At 37.1% G+C, this 24,207-nt stretch overlaps 1 long non-coding RNA gene across 1 annotated transcript; it reads right to left on the bottom strand.

The window, feature by feature from the left end:
- Nucleotides 1–710: 710 nt before the first annotated feature.
- LOC131382642 (uncharacterized) lies at nucleotides 711–19,037 on the bottom strand. The gene is made up of 3 exons (XR_009212207.1): nucleotides 18,619–19,037; nucleotides 15,523–15,616; nucleotides 711–784 (listed from the first exon to the last, which is right to left on the bottom strand). It is a non-coding gene; the product is annotated as an uncharacterized LOC131382642 (long non-coding RNA).
- Nucleotides 19,038–24,207: the final 5,170 nt, after the last annotated feature.

The following is a 24,207-nucleotide window of genomic DNA, read 5'->3' as shown; positions in this document are numbered from 1 at the left end:
ACTCTGATGTATCCAGTTAAGTCTGCTTAAATCCAGTTCTAATATATTCTAATATCCACCAATGATGATGGATTAAAAATTTTATACTATTTACTGACTTCCTGCATTGAAATAAATTAGAAAGTTATTGTTCATATCCTAATACCAAAGGTCCCATTCTGCAGAGTATGGTTCTCTTAATAAACAGTTAGGTTGATTTTATGACCCAGTTTTCTTCCTAAACATGACCTGAAGTCAATGAGAGACCATGAGGCAGAATACATCTTTAACCTTGGCATTAGTGACTGGCAATATAAAACTGCACATTTTGAACCACTGGCCATCATGACTCCTTTAACGTGAATCCAACTCAATGGCCATCACTTTTAAATTGTTCATAACTTCTGTTGCTCAATAATATGATTTAATAATTCATGTTACTTTCTTCATCATGCAAACATGTTAATAAAGATGAAAGAGTAAAGAAAATTTTGAAAATGTTTTCTCTCTATTCCAAGGGTAAAGATGAGCTATAAGTTACTATAGATTTTAAAAATCTTTTAAGTTTTATAACTAGTTAAAATGTACTTAAAATTCAATATTAAATAGTAAATTAGAATCTATTGCTTATCAAAGGCTAATCTGAAAGGTAATTTCATTTGGACTACCCTACATTATTAAAGCAAAGAACATAATAGTCAACAAGAAATTTAAATGAAATTGTTGTATACTTGTAGCTCGTTGTTTTCACTTTCTTCAAGTCTTTCTCGCTCTTCCTCTGATATCACTGCTAAGACTTGTTCTGCTGAAAAAATTATACATTTAGTTAAAATGAACTACTTACAACAGTTAGATTAAACTATAGTCTTTATGAAAATAGATTAAAACTAATATTTCATTTTATTTTATACGTTGTGAATTTAAAGGAAGCTTAATCTTCAGCAGGATATTTACTTCTTTAATAAATACTCTTAAGTCTTAAAACTTCAAGAAACCACCTGGGGAGACACTAGATGTCACCAGGTTGAAGATAAACACACATGTCAAACATTCACTCACAAATGTATCTACCAAACATAAATAAAGAAAACCATCACAAAGAAAATAAAATTTTAACACTCACAAATGTATCTACCAAACATAAATAAAGAAAGCCATCACAAAGAAAATAAAATTTTAAAATGTGACCCCTGGGGCCTTAAGTGAACATTGGTGGGACCCTGGCAGGACTCCTCCTAGGTCTGTGGTGGTGGTGGACATGGGAAGAGATTCCTCTGCCTGGGGTAATGGGAGGGAAGAGTAGAAAGGACTTTGTCTTGTGGTTTCAGTGCCAGCTTAACTGCAGTAGAATACAGCACCAGTTAGGTTTCTAAGGTTTCCAACTTCAGGCCCTGGCTCCCGGACAGTATCTGTGGCCCCACCTGGGGCCTGAAGGGACTCTCACTGCCCTGAATGGAAGGACATAAGACTGGCTGACTTCACCACCAGCTGATTGTAGAGCCCTACAGGCTTGAGCAGTCTGATGCAGTGAAATCCCAGTGGTGGTGGACACAGAGGTGCTTATATAAATCCTCCCCCAGCCCCAGGTAGCACAGAGACAGACTCCCATTTGTTTGGGAGATAGTAAGGGAAGAGAACGAGAGTTTATGTCTGGTAATTCAGAGACTTCTTCCAGCTCTTATTGAACAACCACCAAAAGCATGTCTCTATGAGGCTGCAAACATGACAGAATTACTGGGCTTAGGGTCTCTGACCCCTAATGCAGATATGGGTGCAGTGACCAAAAGCATAGACACTATACCCAAGTCCCTTTGAGTACCTGGAAAGCCTTCCCAAGAAGGATGAGTACAAACAAGTCCAGACTGTGAAGATTACAATAAATACAAAGCTCTTCAATGCCCAGACACAGACAATCATCCACAAACATGAAGACCATCCAGGAAAACATGACCTCACCAAGTGAACTAAATAAGGCACCAGGGGCCAGTTCTAGAGAGACAGAGATATATGACCTTTCAGACAGGTAATTCAAAACAGCTGTGTTGAGGAAACAAAAACATTCAAGATAACACAAAGAAAAAAATTCCAGAACTCCATCAGATAAATTTAGCAAAGAGACTGAAATAATTAAAAAGAATCAAGAAGAAATTCTGAAGTTGAAAAATGCAATTGATGTAATGAAGGATGCATGAGTCCCTTAATAGCAGAACTAATCAAGTAGAAGACAGAATCAGTGAGCTTAGCTTGAAGATAGGCTACTTGAGAAAACACAGTCAGAAGATACAAAAGAAAAAGGCATAGAAAAGAATGAAGCATGCCTACAAGATCTAGAAAATAGCCTAATAAAGCAATTCCAAGAATTAATGGCCTTAGAGAGGAGGAAGTGAGACAGATGGGAGAAGAAAGTTTATTCAAAGAAATACAAAGTTCTTCCTAAACCTCAAGAAATATATCAATATTCAAATGCAAGAAGGTTAGAGAAAACCAAGCAGATTTAACCCAAAGAAGGCTACCTCAAGGAACTTAATAATCAAACTTATGATGATCAAAAATAAAGAAAGGGTCATTTATCCCTGCAGCAAGCAAAGAGAAACAAATAACATAAGATGGAGCTGCAATACAACTGGAAGTAGACTTTTTGGTGGAAAGCTTACAGGCCAGGAGAGAGTGGCATGACATATTTAAAGTGCTGAAGGAAAAACACTTTTATCTTAGAATAGTATATCCAGTAAAAATGTCTTTTAAATATGAAGGAGAAATAAAGATTTTCCCAGACAAACAAAGGCTGAGAAATTTAATCAATACCAGACCTGTCCCACAAGGAATGCTAAAGAGAGTTCTTCAATCTGAAACAAAAGAATGTTAATGAGCAATAAGAAACAACCTGAAATCAATGAATCTTACAAAACTCACTGATAATAGTAAGTACACAGACAAACATAGAATATTACAACACTGTAATTGTGGTGTGTAAACTACTCCTATCTTAAGTAGATTTGAAATCCTCATAGTAACCTTAAATCTAAAAACATACAATGGATACACACACACACAAGCAGGAAATTAAAACATACCAAAAGAGAAAATCACCTTTACTAAAAGGAAGACAAGAAGGAAGAGAAGACTACAGAATGATTAGAAAATAAATTACAAACTAACAGGTGTAAGTCCGCACTTATCAATAACATTGAATATAAATAACTAAACTCTCCAACCAAAATACATAAATTGAATGAATTAATTAAAAATAAACAAGAACCAATGATCTTTTGCCTATACATAGACTGAAAATAAAAACATGACATATGATATTCCCTGACAATGAAAACTAAAAAAGAGAATCAATAGCTATATACTTATATCAGACAAATAGACTTCAAGAAAAAAACTGTAAGAGACAAAAAGGGGAACTGAATCATGATAAAGGTGTCATTTTGGCAAAAGGATATAACAATTTTAAATATATATGCACCCAACACTGGAGAACCCAGATAAATAAAGCAAATGTTACTAGAGCTAAAGAGAGAAAGAGAGCACACTCTCAATACAATACTAGCTGAAGGCTTCAATACCCCACTTTCAGAATTTTACAAATCATCCAGACAGAAAATCAACAAAGAAACATCAGATTAATCTGCCCTATAGGCCAAATGGACCAAATAAATGTTTACAGAACATTTCATCCAACGGCTGCAAAATACACATTCTTCTTCTCAGTACGTGGATCATTCTCAAGAACAGGCCATATGTTAGGCCACAAAACAAGTCTTAAAACCCTCAGAAAATAGAAACGATCAAGTATCTTCTGGGACCACAATGGACTCAAACTAAAAATCAATAACAAGAGGAATTTTGGAAACTATACAAGCACATGGAAATTAAATAACATGCTGCTGAATAACCTGTGAGACAATGAAGAGATTAAGAAAATAAATTGAAAATTTTTCTTAATAATGGAACAAGAACCAAAACCTATATGATACCATGAAAGCAGTGCTAACAGAGATGAGTATAGCTATAAGTGCCTGCATCAAAAAGGAGACAAAACATTAACAACCTAACATTGCATCTTAAAGAATTAGAAAAGCAAGATCAAACCAAACCCAAAGGTAGCAGAAGAAAAGAAATAACAAAGATCAGAACAGAAATAAATGAAATTGAAGCAAACAAAACAATACAAAAATCAACATAACGAAAAGTTGATTTTTTGAAAAGTCACATAAAATTGACAAACCTTTAGTCAGACTAAGAAAAAAGAGAGAAAACCCAAATAAATAAAATCAGAGATGAAAAAGCAGTCATTCAAAAACAAGCAATCGGGAAAGGATTTCCTATTTAATAAAAGGTGCTAGGAAAACTGGCAACCACATGCAGAAAACTGAAACTGGACCCCTTTCCTTACCTTATACAAAAATTAACTCAAGATGGATTAAACACTTAAATGTAAAACCCAAAACTATAAAACCCCTAGAAGAAAACCCAGGCAATACCATTCAGAAAGTAGGTATGGGCAAGAATTTTATGATGAAATCACCAAAAGCAATTGCAACAAAAGCTAAAATTGACAAATGGGATCTAATTAAACTAAAGAGTTTCTGCACAGCAAAAGAAACTATCATCAGAGTGAACAGGCAACCTACAGAATGGGAGAAAATTTTTGCAATCTACCCATCTGACAAAGGTCTAATATCCAGAATTTATAAGGAACTTAAACAAACTTACAAGAAAAAAACAACCCCATCAAAAAGTAGGCAAAGACCATGAACACACACTTCTCAAAAGAAGACATTTATGCTGCCAACAAACATATGAAACAAAAGCTCAACATCACTGATCATTAGAGAAATGCAAATCAAAACCACAATGAGATACCACCTCACGCCAGTCAGAATGGCAATTATTAAAAAGTCAAGAAACAACAGATGCTGGCAAGGCTGTGGAGAAATAGGAACACTTTTACACTGTTGGTGGCAATGTAAATTAGTTCAGCGCTTGTGGAAGACAGTGTGGCGATTCCTCAAGGATCTAGAACCAGAAATACCACTTGACCCAGCAATCCCATTACTGGGTATATACTCAAAGGAATATAAATCATTCTTTTATAAAGCTACATGCACATGTACGTTTATTGCAGCATTATTCACAATAGCAAAGACATGAAACCTACCCAAATGCCCATGAATGATAGACTGGATAAAGAAAATGTGGTATATATGTGCCATGAAATATTATGCAGCCAGAAAAAGGAATGAGATTGTGTCCTTTGCAGGGACATGGATGAAGCTAGAAGCCATCATCCTCAGCAAACTAACACAGACACAGAAAACCAGATATCTCATGTTCTCACCCCTAAGTGGGAGTTAAACAACCAGAACACATGGACACGGGGAGGGGAATAACACACACTGGGGCCTCTCAGCAGGAGGACAGGAGGGAGTGCATCAGGACAAATGGCTAATGCATGCAGGGCTTAATAATTAGGTGACAGCTTGATAGGTGCAGCAAACCACTGTGGCACACATTTACCTATGTAACAAACCTGCACATTCTCCACATGTATCCCAGAACTTAAAGTAAAATTAAAAAAAAAAAAAAAAAAAGGAACAGCAGTCATTACAACTGATTCTGCAGAAATTCAAAGATTGTTAGAGGCTACTGTGAAAAACTACATCCCACTAAATTGGAAAACCTATAATAAAAATGGTTGAATAGGAACAGCTCTGGTCTACAGCTCCCAGCGTGAGCGACGCAGAAGACGGGTGATTTCTGCATTTCCATCTGAGGTACCAGGTTCATCTCACTAGGGAGTGCCAGACAGTGGGTGCAGGACAGTGGGTGCAGTGCATCATGCGTGAGCTGAAGCAGGGCAAGGCATTGCCTCACTCAGGAAGCACAAGGGGTCAGGAATTTCCCTTTCCTAGTCAAAGAAAGGGGTGACAGACAGCACCTGGAAAATCGGGTCACTCCCACCCTAATACTGCGCTTTGCCAACGGGCTTTAAAAACTGCACACCAGGAGATTATATCTCCCACCTGGCTCCGAGGGTCCTATGCCCACGGAGCCACGCTCATTGCTAGCACAGCAGTCTGAGATCAAACCGCAAGGTGGCAGCAAGGCTGAGGGAGGGGCGCCTGCCATTGCCCAGGCTTGATTAGGTAAACAAAGCAGCCAGGAAGCTCGAACTGGGTGGAGCCCACCACAGCTCAAGGAGGCCTGCCTGCCTCTGTAGGCTCCACCTCTGGGGGCAGGGCACAGACAAACAAAAAGACAGCAGTAACCTCTGCAGACTTAAATGTCCCTGTCTGACAGCTTTGAAGAGAGTAGTGGTTCTCCCAGCATGCAGCTGGAGATCTGAGAATGGGAAGACTGCCTCAAGTGGGTCCCTGACCCCTGAGCAGCCTAACTGGGAGGCACCCCCCAGTAGGGGCAGATGGACACCTCACACGGCCGGGTACTCCTCTGAGACAAAACTTCCAGAGGAACGATCAGGCAGCAGCATTTGTGGGTCACCAATATCCGCTGTTCTACAGCCACCGCTGTTCTGCAGCCACTGCGGCGGATACCCAGGCAAACAGGGTCTGGAGTGAACATCTAGCTAACTCCAACAGACCTGCAGCTATGGGTCCTGTCTGTTAGAAGGAAAACTAACAAACAGAAAGGACAACCACACCAAAAACCCATCTGTACGTCACCATCATCAAAGACCAAAAGTAGATAAAACCACAAAGATGGGGAAAAAACAGAGCAGAAAAACTGCAAACTCTAAAAAGCAGAGCAACTCTCCTCCTCCAAAGGAATGCAGCTCATCACCAGCAACGGAACAAAGCTGGACGGATAATGACTTTGACGAGTTGAGAGAAGAAGGCTTCAGACGATCAAACTACTCTGAGCTACAGGAGGAAATTCAAACCAATGGCACAGAAGTTAAAAACTTTGAAAAAAAAATTAGATGAATGGATAACTAGAATAACCAATGCAGAGAAGTCCTTAAAGGACCTGATGGAGCTGAAAGCCAAGGCTCGAGAACTACATGAAGAATGCAGAAGCCTCAGGAGCCAATGCGATCAACTGGAAGAAAGGGTATCAGTGATGGAAGATGAAATGAATGAAATGAAGTGAGAAGGGAAGTTTAGAGAAAAAAGAATAAAAAGAAACGAACAAAGCATCCAAGAAATATGGGACTATGTGAAAAGACCAAATCTAAGTCTGATTGGTGTACCTGAAAGGGATGGGGAGAATGGAACCAAGTTGGAAAACACTCTGCAGGATATTATCCAGGAGAACTTCCCCAGTCTAGCAGGGCAGGCCAACATTCAGATTCAGGAAATACAGAGACCACCACAAAGATACTCCTTGAGAAGAGCAACTCCAAGACACATAATTGTCAGATTCACCAAAGTTGAAATGAAGGAAAAAATGTTAAGGGCAGCCAGAGAGAAAGGTCGGGTTACCCACAAAGGGAAGCCCATCAGACTAACAGCGGATCTCTTGGCAGAAACTCTACAAGCCAGAAGAGAGTGAGGGCCAATATTCAACATTCCTAAAGAAAAGAATATTCAACCCAGAATTTCATATCCAGCCAAACTAAGCTTCATAAGTGAAGGAGAAATAAAATCCTTTACAGACAAGCAAATGCTGAGAGATTTTGTCACCAACAGGCCTGCCCTAAAAGAGCTCCTGAAGGAAGCACTAAACATGGAAAGTAACAACCGGTACCAGCCACTGCAAAAACATGCCAAAATGTAAAGACCGTCAAGGCTAGGAAGAAACTGCATCAACTAACGAGCAAAATAACCAGCTAACATCATAATGACAGGACCAAATTCACACACAACAATATTAACTTTAAATGTAAATGGCCTAAATGCTCCAATTAAAAGACACAGACTGGCAAATTGGATAAAGAGTCAAGACCCATCAGTGTGCTGTATTCAGGAAACTCATCTCACATGCAGAGACACACATAGGCTCAAAATAAAGGGATGGAGGAAGATTGACCAAGCAAATGGAAAACAAAAAAAAGGCAGGGGTTGCAATCCTAGTCTCTGATAAAACAGACTTTAAACCAACAAAGATCAAAAGAGACAAAGAAGGCCATTACATAATGGTAAAGGGATCAATTCAACAAGAAGAGCTAACTATCCTAAATATATATGCACCCAATACAGGAGCACCCAGATTCATAAAGCAAGTCCTTAGTGACCTACAAAGAGACTTAGACTCCCACACAATAATAATGGGAGACTTTAACACCCCACTGTCAACATTAGACAGATCAATGAGACAGAAAGTTAAAAGAATACCGAGGAATTGAACTCAGCTCTGCACCAAGCGGACCTAATAGACATCTACAGAACTCTCCACCCCAAATCAACAGAATATACATTTTTTTCAGCACCACACCACACCTATTGCAAAATTGACCACATAGTTGGAAGTAAAGCACTCCTCAGTACATGTAAAAGAACAGAAATTATAACAAACTGTCTCTCAGACCACAGTGCAATCAAACTAGAACTCAGGATTAAGAAACTCACTCAAAACCACTCAACTACATGGAAACTGAACAACCTGCTCCTGAGTGACTGCTGGGTACATAACAAAATGAAGGCAGAAATAAAGATGTTCTTTGAAACCAACAAGAACAAAGACACAACATACCAGAATCTCTGGGACACATTCAAAGCAGTGTGTAGAGGGAAATTTATAGCACTAAATGCCCACAAGAGAAAGCAGGAAAGATCCAAAATTGACACCCTAACATCACAATTAAAAGAACTAGAAAAGCAAGAGCAAACACATTCAAAAGCTAGCACAAGGCAAGAAATAACTAAAATCAGAGCAGAACTGAAGGAAATAGAGACACCAAAAACCTTTCAAAAAATCAGTGAATCCAGGAGCTGGTTTTTTGAAAAGATCAAACAAAATTGATAGACCACTAGCAAGACTAATAAAGAAGAAAAGAGAGAAGAATGAAATAGATGCAATAAAAAATGATAAAGGGGATATCACCACCGATCCCACAGAAATACAAACTACCATCAGAGAATACTACAAACACCTCTACGCAAATAAACTAGAAAATCTAGAAGAAATGGATAAATTCCTTGACACATACACCCTCCCAAGACTAAACCAGGAAGAAGTTGAATCTCTGAATAGACCAATAACAGGCTCTGAAATTGTGGCAATAATCAATAGCTTAGCAATCAAAAAAAGTCCAGGACCAGATGCATTCACAGCCGAATTCTACCAGATGTACAAGGAGGAACTGGTACCATTCCTTCTGAAACTATTCCAATCAATAGAAAAAGAGGGAATCCTCCCTAAATCATTTTATGAGGCCAGCATCATCCTGAAACCAAAGCCTGGCAGAGACACAACCAAAAAAGAGAATTTTAGACCAATATCCTTGATGAACATTGATGCAAAAATCCTCAATAAAATACTGGCAAACCGAATCCAGCAGCACATCAAAAAGCTTATCCACCATGATCAAGTTGGCTTCATCCCTGGGATGCAAGGCTGGTTCAACATACGCAAATCAATAAACGTAATCCATCATATAAACAGAACCAAAGACAAAAACCACATGATTATCTCAATAGATGCAGAAAAGGCCTTTGACAAAATTCAACAACCCTTCATGCTAAAAACTCTCAATAAACTAGGTATTGATGGACTGTATCTCAAAATAATAAGAGCTGTTTATGACAAACCCAGAGCCAATATCATACTGAATGGGCAAAAACTGGAAGCATTCCCTTTGAAAACTGGCACAAGACAGGAATGCCCTCTCTCACCACTCCTATTCAATATACTGTTGGAAGTTCTGGCCAGGGCAATCAAGCAGGAGAAGGAAATAAAGGGTATTCAATTAGGAAAAGAGGAAATCAAATTGTCCTTGTTTGCAGATGACATGATTATATATCTAGAATACCCCATTGTCTAAGCCCAAAATCTCCTGAAGCTGATAAGCAACTTCAGCAAAGTCTCAGGATATAAAATCAGTGTACAAAAATCACAAGCATTCTTATACACCAATAACAGACAAACAGAGAGCCAAATCATGAGTGAACTCCCATTCAAAATTGCTTCAAAGAGAATAAAGTACCTAGGAATCCAACTTACAAGGGATGTGAAGGACCTCTTCAAGGAGAACTACAAACCACTGCTCAATGAAATAAAAGAGGATACAAACAAATGGAAGAACATTCCATGCTTATGGGTAGGAAGAATCAGTATCATGAAAATGGCCATACTGCCCCAGGCAATTTATAGATTCAATGCCATCCCCATCAAGCTACCAATGACTTTCTTCACAGAATTGGAAAAAACTACTTTAAAGTTCATATGGAACCGAAAAAGAGCCCGCATTGCCAAGTCAATCCTAAGCCAAAAGAACAAAGCTGGAGGCATCACGCTACCTGACTTCAAACTATACTACAAGGCTACAGTAACCAAAACAGAGATATAGATCAATGGAACAGAACAGAACCCTCAGAAATAATGCCACATATCTACAACCATCTGATCTTTGACAAACCTGACAAAAACAAGCAATGGGGAAAGGATTCCCTATTTAATAAATGGTGCTGGGAAAACTGGCTAGCCATAGGCAGAAAACTGAAATTGAATCCCTTCCTTACATCTTATACAAAAATTAATTCAAGATGGATGAAAGACTTACATGTTAGACCTAAAACCATAAAGACCCTAGAAGAAAACCTAGGCAATACCATTCAGGACACAGGCATGGGCAAGGACTTCATGTCTAAAACACCAAAGCAATGGCAACGAAAGCCAAAATTGACAAATGGGATCTCATTAAACTAAAGAGCTTTTGCACAGCAAAAGAAACTACCATCAGAGTGAACAGGCAACCTACAAAATGGGAGAAAATTTTCGCAACCTACTCATCTGACAAAGGGCTAATATCCAGAATCTACAATGAACTCCAACAAATTTACAAGAAAAAAAACAAACAACCCTATCAAAAAGTGGGCAAAGGATATGAACAGACACTTCTCAAAAGAAGACATTTATGCAGCCAAAATCACATGAAAAAATGCTCATCATCACTGGCCATCAGAGAAATGCAAATCAAAACCACAGTGAGATACCATCTCACACCAGTTAGAATGGCCATCATTAAAAAGTCAGGAAACAACAGGTGCTGGAGAGGATGTGGAGAAATAGGAACACTTTTACACTGTTGGTGGGACTGTAAACTAGTTCAACCATTGTGGAAGTCAGTGTGGCGATTCCTTAGGGATCTAGAACTAGAAATACCATTTGACCCAGCCATCCCATTACTGGGTATATACCCAAAGGATTATAAATCATGCTGCTATAAAGACACATGCACACGTGTGTTTATTGCGGCACTATTCACAATGGCAAAGGCTTGGAACCAACCCAAATGTCCAACAACAATAGACTGGATTAAGAAAATGTGGCACATATACACCATGGAATACTATGCAGCCATAAAAAATGATGAGTTCATGTCCTTTGTAGGGACATGGATGAAACTGGAAAACATCATTCTCAGTAAACTATTGCAAGGACAAAAAACCAAACACCCCATGTTCTCACTCATAGGTGGGAATTGAACCATGAGAACTCATGGACACAGGAAGGGGAACATCACACTCCGGGGACTGTTGTGGGGTTGGGGGAGGGGGGAAGGACAGCATTAGGAGATATACCTAATGCTAAATGATGAGTTAATGGGTGCAGGAAATCAACATGGCACATGGATACATATGTAACAAACCTGCACATTGTGCACATGTACCCTAAAACCTAAAGTATAATAATAAAATAAATAAATAAATAAATAAAACCTATAATAAATGATTAAATCCCTAGACACACATGACCCATGAGATTGAACTATGAATAAATCCAAAACCTGAACAGACTAAGAACAAGTAATGAGATTGAAGTCAGCAAAGTTTAGGGGATCCAGCGAAGTCTCCCAGCAAAGTCTGGGACCTGATGGCTTCACTGCTAAATTTTACCAAACATTTAAAGAAGAAGTAATACCAATGCTACTCAAACTATTCTGAAAGACAGAAGAGAAGGGAATAATTCCAAACTCATTATACAATGCCAGTATTACCCTGATACCAAAATGAGACAAAGACACATCAAAAAAAGAAAACTACACAGTAATATCTCTGATAAACATTGATGCAAAAAATCCTTAACCAATATTAGCAAAACAAATTCAACAACGCATTTCAAAAATTATTCTTCATAACCATGTAAAATGTATCTCAGGAATGAAAAGATGATTCATATATGCAAATCAATCAATGTGATATAGCATATCAATAGAATGAAGAATAACAATCATATGATCATTTCAACTGATACAAAAAAAAGCATTGGGTAAAAATGCAATATCCCCTTATAATAAAAACCCTCAAAAAACTAGGTATAGAAAGAACATACCTCAACACAACAAAAGTCATATACAACAGACCCATAGCTAGTATCATAATGGGGAAATCCTGAAAGTCTTTCCTCTAAGATCTGGAACATGACAAGAATGCCCACTGTCACCAATGTTATTCAACATAGTACTGGAAGTTCTAGCTAGAGCAGCTAGACAAAAGATAGAAATGAAGAACATCTAAATAGGAAAGGAAGAAGTCAAATGATATAATGATATAATCTTATGTTTGGAAAACCTAAACACTTTATTAAAAAACTATTAGAACTGATAAATTCAATAAAGTGGCAGGATGCAAAGTCAACATACAAAAATCAGTAGCATTTTTAGATGCCAAAAGTGAACAATCTGAAAATAAAATCAAGGAAGTAATCTATCTCATTTACAAGAGCTACAAATAAAATTAAATACCTAAAAATTAACATAATCAAAGAAGTGCAAGATCTCTACAATGAAAACTGTAAGTCTTTGGTGAAAGAAATTGAATAGAATAATATTTCACCAAATAATGAAAAGATATTTCATTTTCATAAACTGGAAGAATCAGTATTTTTTAAATGTTCATACATTTAAAAATGCAATCCCTATCAAACTACCAATGACACTCCTCATAGCAATAGAAAAAAACTGTCCTAAAATGTATATGGAACCACAAAAGACCCAGGATTGCCAAAGCTATCTAGAGCAAAAAGAAAGAAACTGGAGGAATCACATTACCTGACTCCAAATTATACTGCAGAGCTATAGTAACCAAAACAGTATGGTACTGTCATAAAAACAGACATATAGACCAACACAACAGAATAAAGAAGCCAGAAACAAATCCACATACCTACAGTGAACTCATGTTTGATTTCATACACCGGGGAAGAAGAACATACACACTAGGGAAAAAGATAGGCTCTTCAATAAATGGTGCTGGGAAAACTGGATATCCATATGCAGAAGAATGAAACTGGACCCCTGTCCCTCACCATGTACAAAAAGCAAATCAAAATGGATTAAAGACTTAAAACTAAGTCCTCAAGCTATAAAACTACTAGAAGAAAACATTGGGGAAACTCTCCAGGACATCATTGTGGGCAATCATTTTTTGAGTAATATCCTACAAGCACAGGCAACAAAAGCAAAAATAGACGAATGGGATCACATCAAGTTAAAATGCTTCTGTACAGCAAAGGATACAATCAACGAAGGGAACAGACAACCCACAGAATGGAAGAAAATATTTGCAAGCTACCCATCTGACAAGGGATTAATAATCAGAATACACAAAGAGCTCAAATGAATATATGGGGAAAAATCTAATAATGCAATTTAAAAATGGGCAAAAGATCTGAATAGACATTTCTCAAAAGAAGGCATACAAATGGCAAACATGCATATGAAAAAGTTCTCAACATCACTGATCAGAGAGATGCAAATCAAAACTATAATGAGATGTCATCTCACCCCAGTTGTCATGGCTTATAGCCAAAAGACAGGCAATAACAAATGCTGATGAGCATATAGAGAAAAGGGAAACCTTTTATGCCGTTGGTGAGGATGTAAATTAGTACAACGACTATAAACAATAGTTTGGAGGTTCCTCAGAGTACTAAAAATAGAGCTACCATATGATCCAGCCATCTCACTGCTGGGTATATACCCAAAAGAAAGGAAATTAATATATCAAAGAGATATCTGCACTCCCATGTTTATTGCAGCACCATTCACAATAGCCAAGATTTGGAAGCAACCTACATCTTTCACAATAGACAAATGGATAAAGAAATTATGCTACATATACACAATAGAGTACTAATCGGCCATGAAAAACAATTACATCCTGTCATTTGCAACAGCATAGATGGAACTGGTGGTCATTATGCTGACTGAAATAAGCAAGGCACAGAAAAACCAACTTTGCATATTCTCATTTATTTTTGAAAACTAAAAATTAAAACAATTGAACTAATGGAGATAGAGTATAATGATGATTACCACAGGCTGGGAAGGGTGGTGGGGCAGTGTTGGGGGAGGATGAGGGGATGGTTAATGGGTGCCAAAAAATAGAATGAATAAGATCTAGTATTTGACAGCTCAACAGTGTGACTAAAGTCAATAATAACTTAATTGTACATTTTAAAATAACTAAAACAGTATAATTAGATTGTTTTTAACACAAAGGATAAATCCTTGAAGTGACGGATATCCTATTTGCTGTGATGTGATTATGATACATTGTATGCCTGTATCAAAATATCTCATGTACTCCATATATACACCTACCTTGTACCAAAAAATTAAAAATTAAAAATATACTTAAAAATTTAGTAGAAACATCCCTACATAGTAATGCGGTATACTATTCTCTGCTTCATGGTAGTACCTTATTGATGATTTCCAAAATGACTGTTTACACTTTTATCCATGTGCACCCTGTTCCTAATATCTGAAATGTTTTCCTTTACTATTCTGACAAATTTATTTTCTTCTTTTAAAACGGGTGGCTATGTGAAGTCTTCCTTGATTCTGGTGACTTTTTTAATTAATATCTTTATTCCCCAGATAACCAGGTGTCTCCTTCCTTGGGGCTGCCTTAGTATTTTATTGACTTTTCTACTGCATCTTTACCACCTGAACTGTACATTATTGCTTTACATGACTGTCCCCTTTGTTCCTACACAATAGGGGACAACTTGCAAATCATCTTTGTATAAACAGCCTTTATATATTTTACTCAGCAATTATTTATGGAGTCCTGCTATGTGTCAGACACTAGGGCTTAAAGAACAAAAATGAAGCATATAGAAAAAATAGAAAAAATTAGCCAGGCATGGTGGTGTGTGCCTGTAATCCCAACTACTCGGGAGGCTGAGGCAGGAAAATCGCTTGAACCTGGGAGGCAGAGGTGGTGGTGAGCCAAGATTGCACCATTGCATTCCAGCCTGGGCAACAAGAGTGAAATTCCACCTCAAAAAAATAAAAAATAAAAAAGTCATTTTAAGAAGTTTTCTCTGGCTATCAGAATATACTAGTGCTTGTGTTTTTAAAGAGACATACTGTCAATCGACTTATTCTATGACTACAGTTTTTACCTTCTTCTTGCCCATTTACTACAGATTTTGTCTTACAGTCTGTAGCCCCAGACACATGACTGTCACCATTCTCTGCGTGACTCTTGAAGATCTTCTGTAAAAATTAATAACAACAATGAGTTTCAAGAAGATGAAAAAGAAGCAGTAGTTACATAAAGATTTCCCAAACACTTTCTTTTAAAGAAGGTGTTTTTCATTCAGATAACTTCAAAATAAGAAAAGCATGTGTTGGGAACCTAAATTATTCAATAGAGAAGCTTACATAGATAGGCTCTCTAAATCAAACTTATCTTTTGTCTTCACAGGGCTACTGCCTCTGCACACCCAGACTAAAAGGCTACAAGAAATATATTCACAGACTAAATAATAATTTACGTGCATATTGCAGCAAGAGACTAACTTCAAAATACCTAACTCCACCCTACATTGCCAACCAAAAGTAAGAGACCATTTAAAATACTACATAACACACTTGGTGTTATACTTAAAGCATTAAATATTTAAAAGATTTCTAGTTACAGAAAATGTAAATGTTAAGACAGCACAATAAGAAACTGTGGCATACATCATGTTGCGTTTAAACAGAACATGGTAGAAGCTCCTTCATTTAGGTAAACAAGGGCTTGGAGAAATCTACACAGCCTTTCATATCATTTTTACTGATAGAAAAAATGGTTGAATACAACTACAAAGCAATGAGAAAACCTTTAGTTTATGTCTACATATAAGTAAGCAACTATTAGATATAGTAAGCAACACTCTCCCAATAAAAAAATAACTTCAACAAAGTATATCAAGCCTTAGTATAAAAAGCAGAACAAGGCTGGGCGTGGTGGCTCATGCCTGTAATCTCAGCACTTTGGGAGGCCGAGGCGGGTGGATCACCTGCGGTCTCAAACTCCTGTTCGAGACCCACCAGGCCAACATGGCCACCTCTACTAAAAACATAAAAATTAGCAGGGTGTGGTGGCACGCTCCTGTAATCCCAGATACTCCGGAGGCTGAGGTAGGAGAAACCCCTGAATCCAGGAGGCAAAGATTGCAGTGAGCCAATATCACGCCATTGCACTCCAGCCTGGGCGAGAAGAGTGAAACTCCGTCTCAAAAAAAAAAGCAGAACAAGAACATTCAGAACATTCATTTGTGAAGCATTTAAAATGTGCCAGGCAACTTAATTTCACATTTTCTTTTCTACACATTATACTAATAAAAATAATGATGATGATGAAGATGATGATGGTAACCCCACTTTCTGGTCATTCCAGGATGTTAACAAGAAAATGATGAACAGCTGAGATCCATTGTTTCCTCTCTGTCCAGAACGTCCTCCTCCTAGACTTTCCCATGGCTGGCTCCTTTCATCCTTTAGTTGACAGTTTCAATGTCACATGCAGAAACATCTCCTCTGACTACAGAACTTTACTGCCACTCCCATCCCCATGCTAACTACAAACCTCTCCAATAATCTCTGTCTTCTCTGTTTTCTTTATAGGAAGCACATTCAACTTGTAAGACTGGGTTATTTACTTGTTTTTCTCTTCTTGCTGCTGTAACCTAAGCCCCCATCATCGATAATTCAGTCTCTAGTTGCCTAGCAGAGTCGGTGCTCAACAGCAGAAATTCACTCAAGGTCAAAACACTTAAATTTCCATGGGAATGTCTCAAGCACCAAACCACTAGATTCCTAGAAGAGTTCTCTAGTAACCGTTTGCTGAAACTCCATGTTCTCCAAACTAGAAATCCACATGCCCACTCTGACTTTCTCAAACTTTTCTTGATGCTATGGTCATTTTATTGCCCTCTGGGTTTACATGAAGCATCCCCAATACTTAATTGAGCCACCAAATACCCCTGTGGATCACTTTATTATACATTAGTGTACACACTTTCAAGTTTGCAAAATGCTTTCCAATTTTTTAGCGCACTTGTTCATTACACATGCCTAAGAGGTACACACTAGTACCCTTTTTATGAAGGGCATCACTCGACATTCAAATAAGTTAAATAATTTTTACCAGAAATTCATAGCTAGTAAGTAAAAGCACCAGGATAACAACATGTCTTTTGACCAACTTGGTGCTGGTATCACGATACAGCAACTGCTTCTAAGAAGCCAGGCCCCTTCATCTCTTTCTACTGTTGTCACCTTAGAATAGTCTTCATTTACCATAAAGGTACTCAACATTTTCTTTTTTTAAATATGATTTCTACTTAATAAAACACCACTAAACCAAACTACTGTGTTTATAGCTTCACTTATTTACAACTCCCCATGCTTTTGCTTCTTCTGAAATTTTTTTGCAGATCTATACTAGTCAATCCAAATACAGTAGTATTTTAAGTCCCAGGCATTGTCTTTTCAGGTTTCAAGTTGTACAAAACTACAGTCCAAACTCTTTCTCTCTGAATCTCATTAGCACTTTTACACATCCAGGTAGAACACAGAATCATACATTCGGCCATATATCGACGTGGAACAATTTTTTAGTTTCTAGATAAACTTAACTTTAGAGCCCAAGCTGATTCCTTGTGACTTCTAACCCTGATATTTTTTGCACTATATGACACTGGCTTTTTACACGAATCCTCCAAATTAACAGAACTGTACTATGCAGCAGTGATATACTTTGTACATAATTATTGTACTAATTATGGGCTGATAATGTAAGAAAATAAATTTTTTGAGACGGAGTCTTGCTTTGTTGACCAGGCTGGAGTGCAGTGGCGCGATCTCAGCTCACCGCAACCTCCATCTCCCGGGTTCAAGTGATTCTTCTGCCTCAGCCTCCCAAGTAGCTGGGATTACAGGTGCACACCACCACATCTGGCTAATTTTTGTATTTTTTTAAGTAGAGACTGGGTTTTGCCATCTTGACCAGGCTGGTCTCCAACTCCTGACCTCTGGTGATCCACCCGCCTTGGCCACCCAAAGTGCCGGGATTACAGGCGTGAACCACAGTGCCTGGCCAGAAAATAATTATTTATGGGCATATGCAGAGGTGCAAAAGTGAAGTGAACGCATTCTCTTTTATGTTGTAATATCATTGAATGCCTATTTTCTAAAATAATAACTGCAGCAATAACAATAGATAATACCTTGCTGTCCAAATGTGATTGTATATCTTCCTTTTGTCCTGATTTTACTGTGAATGGCATATCTATAAAATGTTATACACAGATACATTCATGAGAAAATTTATCACTGTGAATTTTATATACCTATACAAGTTTGTCTTCACCCATAAATATTTCAGTGAAACAAAGTAATAGCAAAAAGAAAAAGAAAAAGAATTTCAGGGAATTGAGGAATTGAAGTAGTTTTAGGAAAAAGTTGGTAGTATAAAGAAAGACAAAAAAATTGTGGAAAAGAAATGAATATTATGTTTGGATCTACATAGTTCGGTGGTTTTTCTATTGAAAATACTTAATATACACTGTTTTTCAGAGATATTCACTAACTTACCACCTCAAACATTTTTGAATCAAAATTAAGTTTTCATTATTTGTGTGCTCTTGTGGAGCACTCTCAATAATACCCATACCATTTTGTCTTTTTCCATTTGCTGGCTCTGTTGCTTTCTCCTATTAAAAAGAAAAGAACAGCAACTTCAGAAAACATTGTATTTACTCACTCACCCACTCTGTCAGTAAGACAACAAAAATGTGCTGTGTTTATCAGATAATAAGCAATATTTGGGGAGAAGCTAAAAATATAAAGTCAGATCCTGCCTTATATTTCAGTGAAGGTAGAGATGTAAAGTATAATAATAATAATAATAATAATAAATAAAATAAAATAAATATAAACAAATAAATAACTTTTTAAAAAGATAATAAAAACAGAAAAGTGTAATCCATGAGTTCTACAACTAAAATGAATAAAGTAAGTACAGGCACAAGGAAGAGAACAGTCAGTTCTACTTGGGAAGCTCAGGAAATGCTGCAAAGATAGAGCCATATTTTGAAACACAGACCAAGTACACAGTGAGGGTAGGATGGGTTTCTAGACAGAGGAGCACGCTCAAAAGAATGAGGCACGAAATGACAGGGCAAATGAAGGGTACCAAAATAATGCGGTAAAAGTGGAACACAGTCAGAGGAAATGGAATGGAGAGATAAAATGGGAGAATCAGGCCAAACCACAAGATATGGGCCACACTAGACTGTGAACTTTCCCTATCATGCAATGGGGAACCATTCAAAAGCAGATGAGTTATATATCATTATAAATATATTTTATAAAAGTCACCTTGGCAGCAACAAAAAGATAGAGATGAACATGGTGTGAGGAAAATTAAACAAGAGTATTTCAAAATTATGAGTCAGAGAGTGAATTATGATAATGAGATATAAAAAATGCTAAGCAGGTAGAAAATATAGAATTTGCAAGGGACTGAACTGATGATCTGAGAAAGGGCTGAAATGTAGAAATTTTCCTGCTTCATTGTTTCAGTGCTACTTACTAGGTGTTATTTCCTAGGATGATGAAACCAGATGACACAGTAGATTACAAAACATCAGGAAAGGGTCAAGGACAATGTCTTCAGTGTGGGACATAACAAATTTGAGGCACCCAGAAAGCAAGAGTGGATGACCTTACTCAGGAAAAGCACATAATGTGAAGAGGAGGAATATTTTTAAATGATACTAAACTCAGAATTAAATCATGTAAAAGTATACACTTTTCTGAAATTTTGAAAATGAAAAGAGGAGAAAAAATCTTGAGATTCAAAATTTCAATTATATATTTCAACATTTGTTTCAAGGATATAAAATATACTTTTACTAATATACACAAATATTTATTTCTGAAATATTATGGTAATATGCATTTTAAATTGAATGAAAAGATGTAATTCTAAAACATCAACTCAAGATGCTGCTCAAGCAGGACCCCATATTCACATGAGGAGAGAAAATGGGGACTAAAAAATCAAGTCAGGCCAAGCACAGTGGCTCACACCTGTAATCCCAACACTTATGGAGGCGGAGGCGAGAGGATAGCTTGAGTCCAGGTGTTTGAGGCCTCCCTGGGCAATATAGTAAGACACCATTCTCCACACACAAAAATCAAGTCAGCAGAATTCCTGAGTTTTAGAGATGCAAGAATTTATGTATAAGGTTTAACAACTATGAATACTAAAGTTAATAAAGCTTCCTGACAATAACATAAAATGTCTTTATTGCCAGGGATATTTTTAAAATTAGAAATCATCTTCTAGAGATAACTGTTCATACTTTCTTGGAAATCCTAACTTTCTTATAATCCTATGATAACAGGTAGTTTATTTTAGAAAATCATAAATTTTGATTGCATTTTGATGTGTGCATGTGTGTCGATTATATACCAATATTATTAGGAATCAGAATACCTCCAGAAATAATTTCTGAATTTCTCTCATTTACTTTAATATTTTTATTTATTTTTGTGGGTACATAGTAGGTACATTATGCACATATCAATACATATTTATAAGATACATGAGATGTTTTGATATAGGCATGCAATGTGAAATAAGCACATCATGGAGAACGGAGTAACCACCCTCTCAAGCATTTGTCCTGTGAGTTATAGGCAATCCAATTACATTCTTTAAGTTATTTAAAAATATACAATTATTATTGACTATACTCACCTTATTGTGCTAACAATAGTAGGTCATATGCATCCTTTCTATTTTTTGTGCCCATTAACCATCCCCAACTCCTGCCAAACCCCACTGCCCTTCCCAGCCCCTGGTAACCATCCTTCTACTCTATGCACACAAGTTCAATTGTTTTGATTTTTAGAACCCAGAAACAAATGAAAACATGCAATGTTTGTCATTCTGTGTCAGGCTTATTTGACTTAACAATCTCCAGTTCCATCCACGATGTTGCAAATGATTGGATCTCATTCTGTTTTATGGCTAAATAGTACTCCATTGTATATCTGTACCATATTTTCTTTATCCATTCATCTGTTGATAGAACCTTAGGTTGCTTCCAAATCTTAGCTATTGCAAATGGTGCTGCAACAAACATAGGAGTGTAGTTATTTCTTTGATATATTGATTCCCTTTCTTTTGGATAGACACACAGCAGTGGGATTGCTGGATCATATTGTAGCTCAATTTTTAGTTTTTTGAGGCATATCTGAACTGTTCTCCATAGTGGTTGTACTGATTTACATTCCCATCTGTAGTGTACAAGGGTTCCCTTTTCTTCACATCCTCACCAGCATTTGTTGTTGCCTGTCTTTAGGATATAAGCCATTTGAGCTGAGGTGAGATAATATCTCATTGTAGTTTTGATTTGCATTTCTCTGATGATCAATGATGTTGAGTACCTTTTAATATGCCTGTTTTCCATTTGTGTGTCTTCCTTTGAGAAATGTCTGTTCAAATCTTTTTCCTATTTTTTGATTGGATTATTAGATTTTTTTTCCTATAGAGTTGTTTGAGCTTCTTACATATTCTGGTTATTAATCCCTTGTCAGATGGGTAGTTTGCAAACATTTTCTCCCATTCTGTGGATTGTCTCTTCATTTTGTTGACTGTATCCTTTGCTGTGCAGAAGTTGTTTAACTTGATGTGATCGCATTTGTCCATTTTTGCTTTTGTTGCCTGTGCTTCTGGGGTATTGCTCAAGAAATTTTTATTTAGACTACTGTCCTAGAGATTTCCCCAAAGTTTTCTTATACCAGTTCCATAGTTTTAGGTCTTAGATTTAAGTCTTTAATCCATTTTTATTTGGCTTTTGTATATGGTGAGAGATAGGGGTCTAGGCGAGGTGCGGTGGCTGACGCCTGTAATCCCAGCACTTTGGGAGGCTGAGGCGGCCGGATTACCTGAGGTCAGGAGTTTGAGACCAGCCTGGCCAACATGGTGAAACCCCTTCTCTACTAAAAATAGAAAAATTAGCCAGGCATAGTGGTGGGTGCCTGTAATCCCAGCTACTTGGGAGGCTGAGGCAAGAGAATCACTTGAACCCAGGAGGCAGAGTTGCAGTGAGCCGAGATCGTGCCACTGCACTCCAGCCTGGGTGACAGATCCAGACTCCATCTCAAAAACAAACAAACAAACAAAACAAAACAAAACAAAAAAACCAAACAAACAGAAAAAAAACATAGTGGTCTAGTTTCATTCTTCTGCATATAGATACCCAGTTTTCCCGGCACCATTTATTGAAGAGACAGTCTTTTCCCCCAGTAATGTTCTTGGTGCCTTTTTCAAATATATGTTCACTGTAGGTATGTGGCTTTCTTTCTGGGTTCTCTATTCTGTTGCATTTGTCTGCTTTTATGACAATACCATGTGTCTGCTTTTATGACAGTACCATGATGTTTTGATTACTATAGGTTTGTAGTATAATTTAAAGTCAGGTAATGTGATTTCTCCAGATTTCTTATTTTTGCATAGGATAGCTTTGGCTACTCTGGGTCTTTTGTGGTTCCATATAAATTTTAGGACAGTTTTTTCTATTTCTATGAGGAATGTAATTGATATTTTGATGAGAATTCCATTGAATCTGTAGATTCTTTGAGGTAGTATGAAACTTTTAACAATATTGATTCTTCCAATTCATGAACATAGAATATTTTCCATTTTTTGGTGTTCTATTCCATTTCTTTACCAATGTTTTATACTTTTCATTGTAGAGATATTTCACTTCTTGGGTTAAGTTAGTTCCTAGGTATTTAATTTTACATATAGCTGTTGTAAGTAAGATTACTTTCTTATTTCTTTTTCATACTGTTCACTGTTGGCATCTAGAAATGCTACCAATTTTTGTATGTTTATCTTGTATCCTGCAACCTTACTGAATTCATTTATCAGTTCTAATAGTTTACTTGTGGAGTCTTTAGGTTTTGTTACATATAAGATCATCTCATCTATAAACAAGGATAATTTGACTTTCTCCTTTCCAACTGGATGTCCCTTATATCTTTCTCTTGTCTGATTGTGCTGGCTAGAACTTCCAGTACTATTTTGAACAACAGTGATGACAGTGAGCATTCTTGTTGGTTCCACATCTTAAAGGAAACCCAAATTTGGGTTCCCCATTCAGTATGATACTAGCTGTGGGTCTGTCATACATGGCTTTTATTGTTGAGGTATGCTCCTTCCATATCCAGTTGAGGGTTTTATCATGAAGGGAGGTTGAATTTTATCAAATGCTTTTTTGGCATCAATTAAAATTATCGTATGGTTTTTTTCCTTCGTTCTGTTGATACGATGTATCATGCTGATTGATTTGCATATGTTGAACCATCCTTGCATCTCAGGGATGAATCCCACTTGGTTGTGATAAATGACCTTTCTAATATATTGTTGAATTCAGTTTGCAAATATTCCATTGAGGATTTTTGCACTTTAAATACGTCATGCCACTCTCTCACGGCCTGTAAGGAGGTTTCCACTGAAAAATCAGATTCCAGATGCATTGCGGCTCCATTGGCTGTTGTTTCTTTTCTCTTCCTGCTTTTAGAATCCTTTCTTTATCCTTGACCTTTGGCAGTTTGATCAATAAATGCTCTGAGGTAGTCTTCTTTGGGTTAAATCTGCTTGATGTTCTATGACCTTCTTGTACTTGGATATTAATGTCTTTCTCCAGGTTTAAGAAGTTCTCTGTTATTATCCCTTTGAAAAACACTTTCTTTTTTTTTTTTTTGAGATGGAGTCTCACTCTGTTGCCCAGACTGGA

This window comes from Hylobates moloch, unplaced genomic scaffold (assembly GCF_009828535.3).
Source record: "Hylobates moloch isolate HMO894 unplaced genomic scaffold, HMol_V3 SCAFFOLD_411, whole genome shotgun sequence".
In the NCBI taxonomy this organism is placed as follows: Eukaryota; Metazoa; Chordata; class Mammalia; order Primates; family Hylobatidae; genus Hylobates; species Hylobates moloch.
The sequence above is the reverse complement of the archived record's forward strand: the minus strand, read 5'-3'. Positions and strand labels throughout refer to the sequence as shown.